We start from the raw sequence: 15,384 nt of genomic DNA on the forward strand, positions 1-15,384 counted from the left end.
AGGTGGAGGTTGCAGTGAGAGGAGATCACGCCACTGCATTCCAGCCTGGGCAAGAATGAGACTCCATCTCAAAAACAAATAGATAAATAAAAATAGCCCTTTCCATTACATTATAGTGTTATTTTCTGGTATCATCTGTAAACCCAGTATTGAAGTGAAAGTGTTGGATTAATTTGAGAAGGAAAAGATATACTTATCAAACACCTTATATTAAATTATTATCTATTATATTATTATTGTATTTATTGAATACCATATATACATATTTAGTCCTCACAACCCTAATGGGACGTGTTATTACCATTGTGTAGCTGAGGAAACAGACTCTTCAAAGTTCAGCTTGTCTGTGGTTACCAGCTGTCTTGGGGTGATTCCATGAGCTCACACTCTTTCCACACCCTATCCCAGATGAAACAACTTGGAACTGTCTCCATTTTTATTATACTGTTCAATAAAAATTTGGGGGTTGCTTTGGCAGGTGATCATATGCAAGCTCTATTTTCCAAATAACTTATTTTTCTGCTCTCTCGAATTCCTCCCTCCCCTCCCCCATTCCATTTCCTTGTGACCACATCTGCTTCTTGGAGAGACTTGCAGGATCTGACACATCCTCTTGGTTTCCTAAGTCTTATGACTAGCCAATGCCTGAAATAATGAACTCCTCCAAGGCAAGAAATCTGTTTTGAAGCTTCTCTGCGTAAGTATTAACTTAACACTTAATCTATTATTCGATGCATTTCATTTCCCTTTCTAGGTATCAGTTTTCTGAGCCTGCACCCTTACGCTAGTACCTTTTTTTTTTTTTAAGTAAGTTTCTGTTTTTTATTTGAGCTCTGTTAGAATCTTAGGTCTATCCTAGTGGCTATAGTTTACTCTGTGCTGCGCCTTTCTGCTTTCTCTCTGCAAAAATTATGGCTTTTTAGCTATATTTCCCCAAACAGGTGAGGTACTGCTCTTATACAAATACTTGAAGTTACAAATCCCACCTGCATTAAAAGGAAAGTGAAGATTTATGACAATGCCTTCCCGTTCTTCTCTTTCAACCCCAAAACCTCCACCATTTTTGAAACAAGGCAAGTTCTTTAGGGCTGGAGGTCTTCAGTGGTATATACCATGAGGTAAAGATCAGCTTTAAAATAAATATGTACCTCCAAGGGAAGAATATTGAACAGGCCATTCATTACTTTTCCTTCAGAAAGCTAAGGTACAACAAGAATAAACTTAACTTGTGAAAGTTTTATGAAAGGATTGCCACCTCCTGCCTTGATGAAAAGATTAACCTGATTTGGTGAAATATGCTGCTATTTGCAGGCAGGTGCTGGCCTGATTCACCAATTCTGTGTTAGTTTGAGCCTGCAGAGGTACCTTTGATCAGCTCTCAGAGCCTCAGCAGTGGCTCGGGAAACATCAAAATGCTGTAGAGCAGGCTCTAATCTCAGCCTTCCTGTTTCTATGCCTGCTCACTAGGTTCACACACAACAGCCTGGTTTCCTGGAAGGGCATTTTCCACATTGTGCATTATGGATGATCATCCCGGGCATCAGGATGTGAAGCTCCACACCCACATCCAGGGGCTATCAAATCTCTCTGCAAAAGGAGAATCTGGACTCAGGCTCGTTTCCAGTGATGTGTTTGCAGGTATATGTAAATTAATGCCTGCGTCTAATGCTGGAAGTAACAACAGTTCAGTTGCGGGGAACTCTATTATCATAATGCAGCTGCTAAGTGCAACATATTCTGTCCATGAAGATGACACTTGGTTACAGGTTTGGGTGATAGTAACTGGGGCTTTGGCAGTGGATTGAGAAATCTGAGCTAGAAACATAATGGCAATACCCTTTACTAAGCCAGGGTGTTAGGTCAGATAGCATGGATATTTTTTTGAAAAGTTGAGCTCTTACCCTTTTTTTTTTTTTGAGACAAGGTTTCACTTATTGTCCAGGCTGGACAATCATATTTCACAGCAGCCTCACTATCCCAGGCTCAAGTGATCCTCCCACCTCAGCCTCCTGAGTAGCTGGGACTACAGGTGCACACCACCAGACTTGGCTAATTAAAAAAAAAAATGTACAGGCCAGGCACAGTGGCTCACGCTTGTAATCCCAGCACTTTGGGAGGCCGAGACGTGGGGACCACCTGAGGTTGGGAGTTCAAGACCAGTCTGACCAACATGGGGAAACCCCGTCTCTACTAAAAATACAAAATCAGCCAGGTGTGGTGGTGCGTGCCTGTGATCTCAGCTACTCGGGAGGCTGATGCAGGAGAATCGCTTGAACCCGGGAGGCGGAGGTTGCAGTGAGCCGAGATCGCATCATTGCACTCCAGCCTGGGCAACAAAAGCGAAACTCCGTCTCAAAAAAAAAAATTTGTACAGACAGGGTCTCTCTATGTTGCCAAGGCCAGTCTCAAACTCCTGGGCTCAAGCGATCCTCCCGCCTCAGCCTCCCAAAGTGCTGGGATTATAGGCATGAGCCACTGCCCTTGGCCTCTCATCCTTTTTACTCTCAATGACAGGTTCATATTTGCCCTTGGGCTTTATTTCCCTTTGCATTTCCCTTAACTCTCCTCCAGAGTCTTACACTCCCATGTTTGGAATTTTAAAAAATTGATGTATTTTTTACATTGCATTGGGAGATATTTTAGAACCACTGGGAAGGTGGGCACGGTGACCGACACCTGTAATTCTAGCACTCTGGGAGGCCGATGCCGGTGGATTACTTGAGGTCAGGATTCAAGACCAGCCTGGCCAACAAAGTGAAACCCTGTCTCTACTAAAAATACAAAAATTAGCCATGCATGGTAGCGCATGCCTGTAGTTCCAGCTACACATGAGTAGGAGGCTGAGGCATGAGAATCACTGCTACCTGGGAGGCGGAGGTTGCAGTGAGCTGAGATTGTGCCACGGCACTCCAGCCTGCACAACAGTGAGACTTTGTCTCAAAAACAACAACAACAACAACAAACACTAAGGAAACAGGGGAAAGAGAACTGAACTTCTGTAGCTGCTTAAGTCATTTGGCATCTCTAAATCTGGGCTTGTTCATTTCTCATTATATAAAAAAACAAATATCTCAATTTCAAGGTTGTTGAGGATTAAATGAGGTAACAATGTAGAAACTCTTTAGAGTTTTAGAGCAAAGCTGATTGACCTACAAATGCATGTTATTGTTGGATCTTAGATGAGCAAATCTACCTGGCTCAGGTTCTGACTCTGGTTTCCACTTGCCGCCTGGGAGGTGATTGTCCCCAAGTCCGCCTCTGAGCTGGTCCTGCTGGGTCCTGGCCTCGCCTATTTCCTACACCTCTAGTCTGCCTTTCTCCCGTTTCTTACAACAGCAGCAGCAAAGTTCCCTTCCCCCGATCCTTAATGCTGTCTTTACTTCTCTCCTATGATGTTATACAAGGAAGTAGTGTGAGGGCTTCAGGCGGGGACTGTAGGCTGGAGATAGCGGTGGCTGTTATAGTGCTGATGAGGTCATCATCATCCCTGAAACTAAGCTGTGTGATTTTTTTAACCACTGGCATCATTCCTATAATGCTGAAAATAACACCAGGTCTTTTTTTTTTTTTTTTGAGGCAGAGTCTCTCCCTGTCACCCAGGCTGGAGTGCAGTGGTGCAATCTCGGCTCACTGCAACCTCCACCTCCTGGATTCAAGTGATTCTCCTGCCTCAGCCTCCCGAGTAACTGGGATTACAGGCGTATGCCACCACACCCAGCTAATTTTTTGTATCTTCAGTAGAGACGGGGTTTCACCATGTTGGCCAGGCTGGTCTCAAACTCCTGACCTTTTGATCCACCCGCCTCGGCCTCCCAAAGTGCTGGGATTACAGGCGTGAGCCACCGCACCCGGCCCAACACCAGTTCTTAATTACTAAAGGGCTGACCACCCAGAGCCTCTCATCTGCTTTCTCCTTCTCCCTCTGGGCTCACGTAAGTAGAACACTCTGAAGAAGCTTCACTCTGCTTTTTGTGATTTTGATATGCAGTAACCAAAGCTGCACCATGATACAGAAGGAAGAGAACTGAGCTTAGCTCCAGAAGACCTAACTATGACACTAGGCCAGCATAATACTAGCTAGGTGGCTAGGAGTAAACTAACTTCTTTGAGCTAGTTTTCTTGCCAATAAAGCATAGAGTTGGATTAGATGATATTTTAGGCCTCTGAAAGCTCTAACTTTCTAAGGACATAAATAATACATATAGATCTAGTAACAGTGTAGGCTATTTGAAATCAGTGAAAGTTCCGTAAGATACCTCTCATCCTAAGCCTAGGTGAAAGGTTTGCCATAGAAGAAAATGCAAATAAAAAGGTTCAGTAGAGGGGATCTCAGAATGATGAAATGATTGGTTTCTTTGGGCAAAACCATCAGTAGGGTGATTTGAAACTTTCAGGATGACATTTCTGTCCAGAGAAAAGGACAGTCAGCCAGCACGGTGGCTTAGCTCACACCTGCAATCCCAGCACTTTGGGAGGCCAAGACCGGTGGATCACTTGATGCCAGGAGTTTGAGACCAGCCTTGCCAACATGTTGAAACCCCATCTCTACTAAACACACAAAAATTAGCCGAGCATGGTGGCCTATGCCTGGTGGCCTATGCTTGTAATCCCAGCTACTTGGGAGGCTGAGGCAGAAGAATCACTTGAACCTGGGAGGTGGAGGTTACAGTAAGCTGAGATCACACCACTGCACTCCAGCCTGGGAGACAGAGTGAGACTCCATCCCAAAAAAAGAAAAAGAAAAAGAAAGTAACAGTCTGGTCTAAGGGTTTTGCTTTAGTAGAAGTAATAGGAATTGATGTGAAGAGGAAGCATCCCGTGATGCCAGGGCAGAGGGTGGAGAGCAGAACACCAGGGTGGAACAGGGCAGAAGAGGGAGGGTGAACAGAAAGGGGTGGAGGAGACAGAGGCAGGAAGAGAGGGGGCATCATGGCCTGGTGGGTGGAGCCAGGCCAGCCCTGCTAAGACCAAGGGTGATGTTCTTCACCGGAGGAAGAAGGTGGGAAGACCTCAGGGAGCCTCAAGGACCTCCAAGGATGGAAAACCTGTTATTGATTAGGAGTTGATTAGGAAAATGACTGTGATTGTATCAATGTACACTTAGTTGAGAAGTCAAGGAGCATTTGGAAACCGAGAGAAAAGAGCCTGTTACTTCAAGGAATAAAAATGTGTAACACCTGCAGTCAGGACATGGTGCTTTTAAAACCGAGCTGTCCTTTCAGAGCAGCTGGGCAAGTGTAGGCTTTAATATTAAGCACATTTGGCCAGGCGCTATGGCTCACATCTGTAATCCCAGCACTTTGGGAAGCAGAGGTGGGCAGATCACTTGAGGCCAGGAGTTCGAGACCAGCCTGGCCAACATGGTGAAAGCCCATCTCTACTAAAAATACAAAAATTAGCTGTGTGTGGTGATGTGTGCCTGTAATCCCAGCTACTTGGGAGGCTGAGGCAGGAGAATCACTTGAACCCGGGAGGTGGAGGTTGCAATGCGCTGAGATTGTGCCACTGCATTCCAACCTAGGCAACAGAGCAAGATTCTGTCTCAAAAAATAGAAATAAAAAAATAAAAATTAAGCACATAGGGTAAGTCTTATTTGAGAGAGAGCTGCCGCTATGCAAGGCAGAATACTTTGAGTTCAGGACTGCCTTAGGCAAACGTGAAGAGGGGCCAGGTGTGCAGTGAAGCGGGCAGGTAGGAGTAGAGGACTCCGAAGCCTTTGAAATAGACCCAAGATCCCCAGCTCTAGTTGTGCACCTGAATCTTCTGGCAGTGGTTTTACAACGCAGGTGTCTAAGCTCAGCCCTGGGCCAGCTCTGGAATTCACAGGGCCCAGGGCAAAGTACACATATATAGCCCCTTCCGAAAACACAAAAAACAGTACCATTAAAGGTACTCAAATGTCTTTTTCCTCTCTGCCAACTTGTCTTGGTGTTTTCTGTTGGCTATTTAAAATTGTTTTAAGTAGAGATAAACTACAATTTAAAATTATTCGCATGAATTTTTACCACTTGGCTTTACATTGTGCAATAGCAGTTTTCAATGGAAAGATAAGCGCATTTAACTTAGATGCGGAATCACCTAAATTACACAATTTCTATTTCATTGCTTATGCATAGATATATGTTTTATTTTTACTAGAACAGGGGAAACACTACATACAAGTAACTAAGTTTTTTTTCTTTACTTTTTTTTTTTTTGAGATGGAGTCTTGCTCCGTCATCCAGGCTGGAGTGTAGTGGTGCGATAGGGGCTCACTGCAACCTCCGTCTCCCGGGTTCAAGTGATTCTCCTGCCTCAACCTCCCGAGTAGCTGGGATTACCGATATGTGCCACCAAGCCTGGCTAATTTTGTACGTTTAGTACAGACAGGTTTTCCCCATCTGGCCAGGCTGGTCTTGAACTCCTGACCTCGAGGTATCTGCCCACCTTGGCCTCCCAAAGTGCTAGGATTACAAGTGCGAGCAACTGTGCAGGGCCTCTTCACTTTTCTTCTTATGAGATGGGGTCTTGCTCTGTTGCTTAGTGCAGTGGTGCCATCATAGCTCACTGCAGCCTTGAACTCTTGGACTCAAGTGATCCTTCTGCCTCAGCCTCTTGAGTAGCTAGGACCACAGGCATGCTCCATCAAGCCCCACTAATTTTTTGTAATTGTTGTAGAGATGGGGTCTTGCTATGTTGCCCAGGCTGGTCTCGAACTCCTGGGCTCAGGTGATCCTCCCACCTCGGCTTCCCAGGGTGCTGGGATTACAGGTGTGAGCCTCCGCACTGACTTTTTTTTTCACTTCTTAATATGCTCATATCCTACCATCACTGTACCTTTGGCTTAGTAAGGAAGGACTGAAAGGAAAAGGAACTGAGGGGTACCTTCTCTTTCCCTGTCTTTGTATGTCATTATTTTCAGCATCAGTATTAGGCTAATACAAGTGCACCTTGTACTAGCCTCGTACTGTGCTTTGTCTTACTGCACTTTCCAGATACTGCATATTTTACAAATGAAGTTTGGTGGTAACCCTGTGTCAAGCAAGTCCGTTGGCACCATTTTTCCAGTAGCATATGCTTACTTCTGGTCTCTGTCACATTTTTGGTAATTGTCACAGTATTTCAAACTTTTTCATGACTTTTATATCTGTTAGGGTAATCTGTGACAGTGATTTTATTTATTTATTATTATTATTTTTAACGGAGTCTCACTCTGTTGCCCAGGCTGGAGTGCAGGGATACGATCTCGGCTCAATGCAACCTCTGCTGCCCAGGGTTCAAGTGATTCTCCTGCCTCAGCTTCTCGAGTATCTGGGATTACAGGCACCTGCCACTGCGCCTGGCTAATTTTTGTAGAGCTGGGGTTTCACCATCTTGGCCAGGCTGGTCTTGAACTCCTGACCTTGTGATCCACCCACCTTGTCTTCCCAAAGTGATGCAATTACAGGCGTGAGCCACTGCGCCCGGCCGACCAGTGATCTTTCATGTTACTATTGTAATTGTTTGGAGTCACCATGAACAGCACATATATGACAATGAACTTAATCAATAAACGTGTGTGTTCTGATTGCTCCACTGACTGGCTGTTCCCTCATCTCTCTCCCTCTCCTCGGGTCTCCCTATTCCCGGAGATAAAATGATATTGGAATTAGGCCAATTAATAACTATAATCACCCCAAAGAGTTCAAGTGAAAGGAAGTCAGAGGTCTTTCACTTTCAATCAAAAGCAAGAAATGCTTAAGCTTAGTGAGGAAGGCATGCTGAAAGCTGAGACAGACCAAAAGCTGGGTCTCTTGTGCCAACTAGTTAGCCAAGTTGTGAATGCAAAGGAAATGGTTTTGTTTGTTTGTTTTTGAGACGGAGTCTCACTCTGTTGCCCAGGCTGGAGTGCAATGGCGTGATCTCAGCTCACTGCAACCTCCGTCTCCCGGGGTTCAAGCAATTCTCCCCGCCTCAGCCTCCCAAGTAGCTGGGATTACAGGCCCCGGCCACTAAGCCCAGCTAATTTTTTCTATTTTTAGTAGAGATGGGGTTTCGCCATGTTGGCCAGGCTGGTCTCGAAATCCTGACCTCAGGCGATCCACCTGCCTCGGCCTCCCAAAGTGCTGGGATTACAGGCTTGAGCCACTGCGTCTGGCCAAATGTTCTTGAGAGAAATTGAAAGTGCTACTCCAATGAACATACAAGTGATAAGAAAGCAAAACAGCCCTATTGCTGATATGGAGAAAGTTTGAATGGTTTGGATAAAGATCAAACCAGCCACAGCATTCCCTTATGCCAAAGCCTAATCCAGAGCAAGTTCCTAATTCTCTTCAGTTCTGTGAAGGAAGCTGCAGAAGAAAAAGGTGAAAGAGGTGAGGAAGCTGCAGAAGAAAACCTGGAAGTTAGCAGAGCTTGATTCCAGAGGTTTAAGGAAAGAAGCCATCTCCATAACATAAAAGTGCAAGGTGAAGCAGCAAGTGCTGATGGGGAAGCTGCAGCAAGTCGTCCAGAAGATCTTGCTAAGGTAATTGATGAAGGTGGCTACATTCAATAACAGATTTTCAATGTAGACAGAACAGCTTTCTACTAGTAGAAGATGCCATCTAGACCTTTAATAGCTGGAGAAGAGAAGTCAATGTCTGGCTTTAAGCTTTAAGGGACAGGCTGACTCTCTTATTAGGGGCTACCTCAGCAGGTGATTTTAAGTTGAAGCCAATGCTCACTTACTATTCTAAAAATCCTTGGGTCCTTAAGAATTATGTTGAATCTACTCTTCCTGTGCTCTACAGATGGAACAATACAGCCTGGATGACAGCATATCTGTTTACATTATGGTTTGCTGAATTTTTTTTTTTTTTTTGAGACGGAGTCTCACTCTGTCACCCAGGCTGGACTGCAGTGGCATGATCTCGGCTCGCTGCAACCTCCGCCTCCTGGGTTCACACCATTCTCTTGCCTCAGCCTCCCGAGTAGCTGGGACTACAGGCGTCTGCCACCAAATCCGGCTATTTTTTTGTATTTTTAGTGGAGACAGGGTTTCACCGTGTTAGCCAGGATGGTCTCGATCTCCTGACCTCGTGATCCACCCGCCTCGGCCTCCCAAAGTGCTGGGATTACAGACATGAGCCATCATGCCTGGCTGGTTTGCTGAATATTTTAAGCCCCCTGTTGAGATCTACTGCTCAGAAAAAAAATTCCTTCCAAAATATTACTGCTCATTGGCAATGAAGCTAGTCACCCAAGAGCTCTGATGGAGATGTACAAGAAGATGAATGCTGTTTTCATGCCTACTAACACAATATCCATTTGGCAGCTCATGGGTCAAGGAGTCATTTCAACTTTCAAGTCTTATTATTTAAGAAACACAATTTGTAAGGCTAGAGCTACCATAGGGATTCCTCTGATGGATCTGGGCAAAGTCCACTGAAGACCTTCTGGAAAGAATTCACCACTCCAGATGCCATTAGGAACATTTATGATTCATGGGAGGAGTTCAAGATATCAACATTAACAGGAATTTGGAAGATTCCAATTCTCATGGGTAACTTTGAGGGGCTCAAGACTTCAATGGAGGAAGTCACTGCAGATGTGCTGCAAATAGCAAGATAACTAGAATTAGAAGTGGAGCCTGAACATGTGATGGAATTGCTGCAATCTCATGATCACACGTGAATGGATCAGGAGCTGTTTCTTAAGGATGAGCAAAGAAAGTGGTTTCTTGAGATGGAATCTACTCCTGATGAAGATGCTGTGAACACTGTTGACAATGAAAGGCTGGGCACGGTGGCTCACTCCAGTAATCCCAGCACTTCGGGAGGCCAAGGCGGGTGGATCAGCTGAGGTCAGGAGTTTGAGACCAGCCTGGCCAACATGATGAAACCCCGTCTCTACTAAAAATACAAAAATTAGCTGGCTGTGGTGGCGGGTGCTTGTAATCCCAGCTACTCGGAAGGCTGAGGCAGGAGAATCGCTTGAACCAGGAAGGTGGAGGTTACAGTGAGCTGAGATCACACCACTGCACTCCAGCCTGGGCGACAAGAGTGAAACTCCGTCTCAAAAAAAAAAACAAAAAAACAAAGGATTTAGAATATTCCGGAAGCTTAGTTGATTGATAAAACAGTGGCAGGGTTTGAAAGAATTGACTCTGTATTCGTCAGTTTCACACTGCTGATAAAGACATACCCAAGACTGGGTAATTTATAAATAAAAAGAGTTTTTTTGTTTTTTTTTTTTTTTGAGACAGAGTCTCACTCTGTCGCTGAGGCTGGAGTGCAGCGGCACTGTGTCGGCTCACTGCAACCTCTGTCTCCTGGGTTCAAGCAATTCTCCTGCCTCAGCCACCCAAGTAGCTGGGATAACAGGCATCCACCACCACTCCCGGCTAGTTTTTATATTTTTAATAGAAACGGAGTTTCACCATGTTGGCCTGGCTGGTCTTGAACTCCTGACCTCAGGTGATCTGCCCGCCTTGGCCTCCCAAAATGCTGGGATTACAGGTGTGAGCCACCGCGCGTGGCCGGTTTTTTGTTTGTTTGTTTGTTTGTTTTGTTTTTGAGACGGAGTCTTGCTCTTATTGCTCAGGCTGTGTGCAATGGCACGATCTTGGCTCACTGCAACCTCCACGTCCCGGATTGAAGCAGTTCTCCTGCCTCAGCCTCCCGAGTAGCTGGGATTACAGGCATGTGCCACCATGCCTGGCTAATTTTTTGTATTTTTATTAGAGATGGAGTTTCACCATGTTGGCCAGGCTGGTCTCTACCTCCTGACCTCAGGTGATCCATCCGCCTCCGCCTCCAAAAGTGCTGGGATTATAGGCATGAGCCACTGCGCCCAGCCTAATAAAAAGAGGTTTAATGGACTCACAGTTCCACATGGCTGGGGATGCCACACAATAATGGCGTAAGGCAAAAGGCACGTCTTATATGGCAGCAGACAAGAGAGCATGAGAGCCGAGCAAAAAGGGGAAAGAAACTTCTTATAAAGCCATCAGATCTGGTGAGACTTACTCACTACCACGAGAACAGTATGGGGGAACCACCCCCATGATTCACTTATCTCCCTCTGGGTCCCTCCCACAACATGTGGGAATTATGGGAGCTACAATTCAAGATGAGATTTGGCCGGGCGCAGTGGCTCGTGCCTGTAATTCCAGCACTTTTATGATCAAGTACTCTCAATTAAAAAAAATTGGGGGCATACTACCTATATCTGTTTATTTATAAGTTCTATCCATATACTACTGTATAAATAGTCTCATTTTATGAAACATTCAATCAATAGAAAAATACTAAAGACCACACTTGATTTTTTTAAAAAAAAGAAGTGTTAAGGCCGGGCACGGTGGCTCACACCTGTAATCCCAGCACTTTGGGAGGCCGAGGCGGGCGGATTACGAGGTCAGGAGATTGAGACCATCCTGGCCAACATGGTGAAACCCCGTCTCTACTAATAATACAAAAATTGGCCAGGCTGGTGGCGGGTGGCTGTAGTCCCAGCTACTCGGGAAGCTGAGGCGGGAGAATTGCTTGAACCCGGGAGGCGGAGGTTGCGTGAGCCGAGATTGTGTCACTGCACTCCAGCCTGGCAAGACAGCGAGACTCCGTCTCAAAAAAAAAAAAAAAAGATGAGATTTGGGTGAGGACACAGCCAAACCATATCAGACTCCAATTTTGAAAGAAGTCCTACTGTGGGTAAAATGCCATCAAACAGCATCACATGCTACAGAAAAATCTTTCATGAAAGGCAGAGTCCATCGATGTGGCAAACTTCATTGTCATCTTACTTTAGGATGGGGATAGCAAAGTGCTGGTCTGAGTGCAGGGCCCTCTGAGCGAGGAGCCCTTTGTGACTCCAGGGGCTGCATGCTCATGAGTGGCCCCGGCCCCAACTCAGCATTTCTCAACACACATCTTACTTCAGAGTGGTATATTCTCTACATTTTGCACTGAGGGTCTCTAGAATGAAGGCAGGGTGAGGGGAAAGTAAGAGCCAGGCCCCAATCACCTACTAAAGGCCTGGGTGAAAGGATGGAAAGGAAAGGACTCTGGCTAGCCCCTTCTTTCCCTTTCCTCCTATGTCCTCATTTTTCAGTGTAAGTTCAAGAGTTCACTACCACCAAGCTTCAGGTCAGCCCTGGAAAAACTCTGGATAGATTATTTTTGTAACTTTAAGAGTTGGACCAGCTTGAGGCATTGGGGAGGGATATACCCTTCCTCCTCACCCTACATTTTGCTTTCAGACCTTGGGAACCAAAGCTCTATGATGGAAGCCAGGTTGTGGGCACAGTGCTTATCTCTGAGGCCCCCAGATAAGAAACCCTGGTCTAGGGGAGCTAGAGGGCTAAAGTCTAGTATCATCTCCAATCAAACCTAGCTGGATAAATCCCAAACCCACTTATGGGGAAAGTTGGTGAAGAGTACTCAATCGATTCTTGATATCAAAGCTATACTTTACCCTATGTTCAGGCTCAGATATTAGGTGCTATCCAAACTAGTTTTTCCACAACCTTTTCTAGAAATGGAAATTTAAGATAGTTCATAAAAGTACTACTGTCAGGAGAAGATTGTCTGAGGCTATTACTGTGAAATTATTTTCATGGCATAAGAATCATCAAAATGACTTGGTAGCACAGTACTTGGCAATTCTTTCTTATCATGGCAAGCTTAGAAAGTAGACACATTTGTACAATGTATACAATGGCTCAAGGATGGAGATCTCACTGGGTGCTCTCACTGTTCCAGCCTTATGTGATCTCCAAGGCCTGCTGTGATCTCAGCATATCTTAACCTAGTTACTCCACATGCCCTGGCATACGGAGTGGGAAGCTCTGCAGGAGTAGACACTTGATGTTCCCTCCCCAATAGCCATTCCCCCTTTCTCCTTTCCAACAGTATATGTTTTCCATTTGGGGACCATATGGTTCAGGAAAAGGTGATACTCACCCTGGCTTCGAAGGGTGAATGCAGAGTTGGGCTAAGTCAATTGGTGCATCCATGGCCTTGGCCTTGATGACTGGTTCCAGCATGGCACTCCACCAGTCCGTTAAGAATAAAATTCATGGCTTAGCCTAGACCTCTGGAACAAAACTAATCTCATTTCCTTCAGACAGGGTATGCACAGATGTGGAAACAAGAACTGGTGTGTCCATTACACCACTAGGACAGAGGCCAGAACAATGAAGAAACCAAATACTTGGAAGAGGGTAGAGATAATGAATAGAGTCCAGGAGCCCTGATTGTGTCATAAATGTCCAGATAATTCCATACCTGAGGATTATGTGGTTTGTAAACTTGGCACTTAGAAGAACCAATAAAATTATGTTATAGTTTCAACCGGGTCTAGTTACCTTTCCTCTTAATTGTGACTGTCTATATCCTAACTGACACAGGCTCTCATGCCATGTCTAATACTAAGGCATCTATGGCAAGCACTTTTCCAGTAGCAGTAGGGAATAATCTATCCAAATTTTCCATTCATATAGAATTGTCATGAAGAACAAATACCCATTTGAAAGATGTTTGGCCTGGGTTAGACAAATGGTCTCTGACTGTGAGGTGCAATAAAGTGAACTGGGGCATACAGAAAGCAAACCTACAACACTGTTTAGTTGTTGAGACTCATGGAATAATTGAGTTAAAGCTACTTGCCCCACAGTGACCCACAACCCCAAGAGATGTAGGGATGGTCAATCATGAAGGATTTCAGAGCAGGCCAGGCACGGTGGCTCAGGCCTGTAATCCTAGCACTTTAGGAAGCCAAGGTGGGAGGATCACTTGAGCCCAGGAGTTCAAGACCAGCCTGGGCAACATGACAAAAACCTGCCTCTACAAAAAAATACAAAAATTAGCCAGGCCTGGTGGGGTGCGCCTGTAGTTCCAGCTAATTGAGAGGCTGAGGTGGAAGGATCACTTGAGCCTGAGAAGTTGAGGCTGCAGTGAGCTGAGATTGCCCCACTGCACTCCAGCCTGGGTGACAGAGTGAAACTCTTTGTCCACAACAACAACATAAAAGGATTTCAGAGCAGCCAGCTGCAGGAGAATGACCTCCACTTTCAAAGACAAGAACAGCCTTTAATTCTTGATTATGCAAATTCTCAGTTTTATGACCTTGTCTGAGCCTCAATTTCTTCACCTATAAAATGGGAATAGCATCCGTGTTATGGAGATTTCATAAAGATAAATGAGGTGATGGATGGTGATGTGCTTGGTAAAGCATAAATATTATACAAACATGGTGAATTATTTGTAGAGCTTTTTTTTTTTGTTTTTTTGTTTTTGAGACAGGGTCTTGCTCTGTCATCCAGGTTGGAGTGCCATGGCATGGTCACAGCTCACTGTAGCCTCAACCTGCTGGGCTTAAGTGATCCTCCTACCTCAGCCACAAGTATCTGGGACTACAGGTGTGCACCACCATGCTTGGTCTCAAACTCCTGAGCTCAAGTAACCCTCCCACCTTGGCTTCCCAAAGTGCTGGGGTTACAGGCATGAGCCACTGCACCCAGCCTGCCTGCTGCTTTAATCTTATTGACATGTCATAAAGTTGATGATAAAGTTAGGGTTATACGTCTAGAATATGTTAGCCAATCCCTGTGGGCTTCTGAGCAGCCACCCAATACAGTAAAAGCTCCCTCCCTGCCTGCCTGCATGGGTCGGACGTTCTGTTTCCAGCCGTGTTGCTGCTGCTGGCCTGACTGAACTTGCATAAGTCACTTACAAATCTCCACCCCAGTGTCTTCATATGCAAATGCAGGTAATAAATCTCACATGTACGGAGAAAGACCATGATGCTGTGTGCTTTCCTCCTCCTCACCTCTTTATGCATCCTCTTCCGGGTTCAGTCAGAGATGCCCACAGGCCTTGAGGACCACAAGGAGTGTGATGGCAAAAGGGCAGGGAAAGAGACATACGTCTTGCTCATTGGTTTTGCTTTCAAAGTACTTTTTTTTTTTTTTTTTTTTGAGAGACAAAGTCTTGCTCTTGCCCAGGCTGGAGCACAACGGGAAGGTCATAGTTACCTGCAGCCTCAAACTCTTTGGCTCAAGGGATCCTCCTGCCCCAGCCTCCTAAGTAGCTGGAACTACAGGTATGTTTCACCAGGTTTGGCAAATTTTTTTGTTTTTTATAGAGATGAGGTCTCACCATGTTGCCCAGGCAGGTCTCAAACTCCTGACCTCAAGAGATCCTCCTGCCTCAGCCTCCCAAAGTGCTTGGATTACAGGCGTGAGCCATTGCACCTGGCCTCAAAGTATACTTTTGAAATCAAAAGAGGGAATGAAGCAGCAAGCCATAGGGTTTATGCTGTAAAAATAGGATGAAAAGAGAAGTGAGGAGTTGGCAGACTCACCCCAGCAGGGAAGTGAGGTGAGAGGATGAGGGTGATGAGGCCAAGGTCACCACAAAAGATCACCAGTGCTGCAGGGGTGA

At 45.4% G+C, this 15,384-nt stretch overlaps 1 long non-coding RNA gene across 1 annotated transcript; it reads left to right on the forward strand.

Moving 5' to 3' along the window:
* Positions 1 to 589: 589 nt before the first annotated feature.
* Positions 590 to 13,293, forward strand: LOC100590730. Its single transcript, XR_178141.2, has 3 exons — positions 590 to 697; positions 1,468 to 1,638; positions 13,071 to 13,293. It is a non-coding gene; the product is annotated as an uncharacterized LOC100590730 (long non-coding RNA).
* Positions 13,294 to 15,384: the final 2,091 nt, after the last annotated feature.

Source organism: Nomascus leucogenys, chromosome 4 (genome assembly GCF_006542625.1).
Source record: "Nomascus leucogenys isolate Asia chromosome 4, Asia_NLE_v1, whole genome shotgun sequence".
Lineage (NCBI taxonomy): Eukaryota > Metazoa > Chordata > Mammalia > Primates > Hylobatidae > Nomascus > Nomascus leucogenys.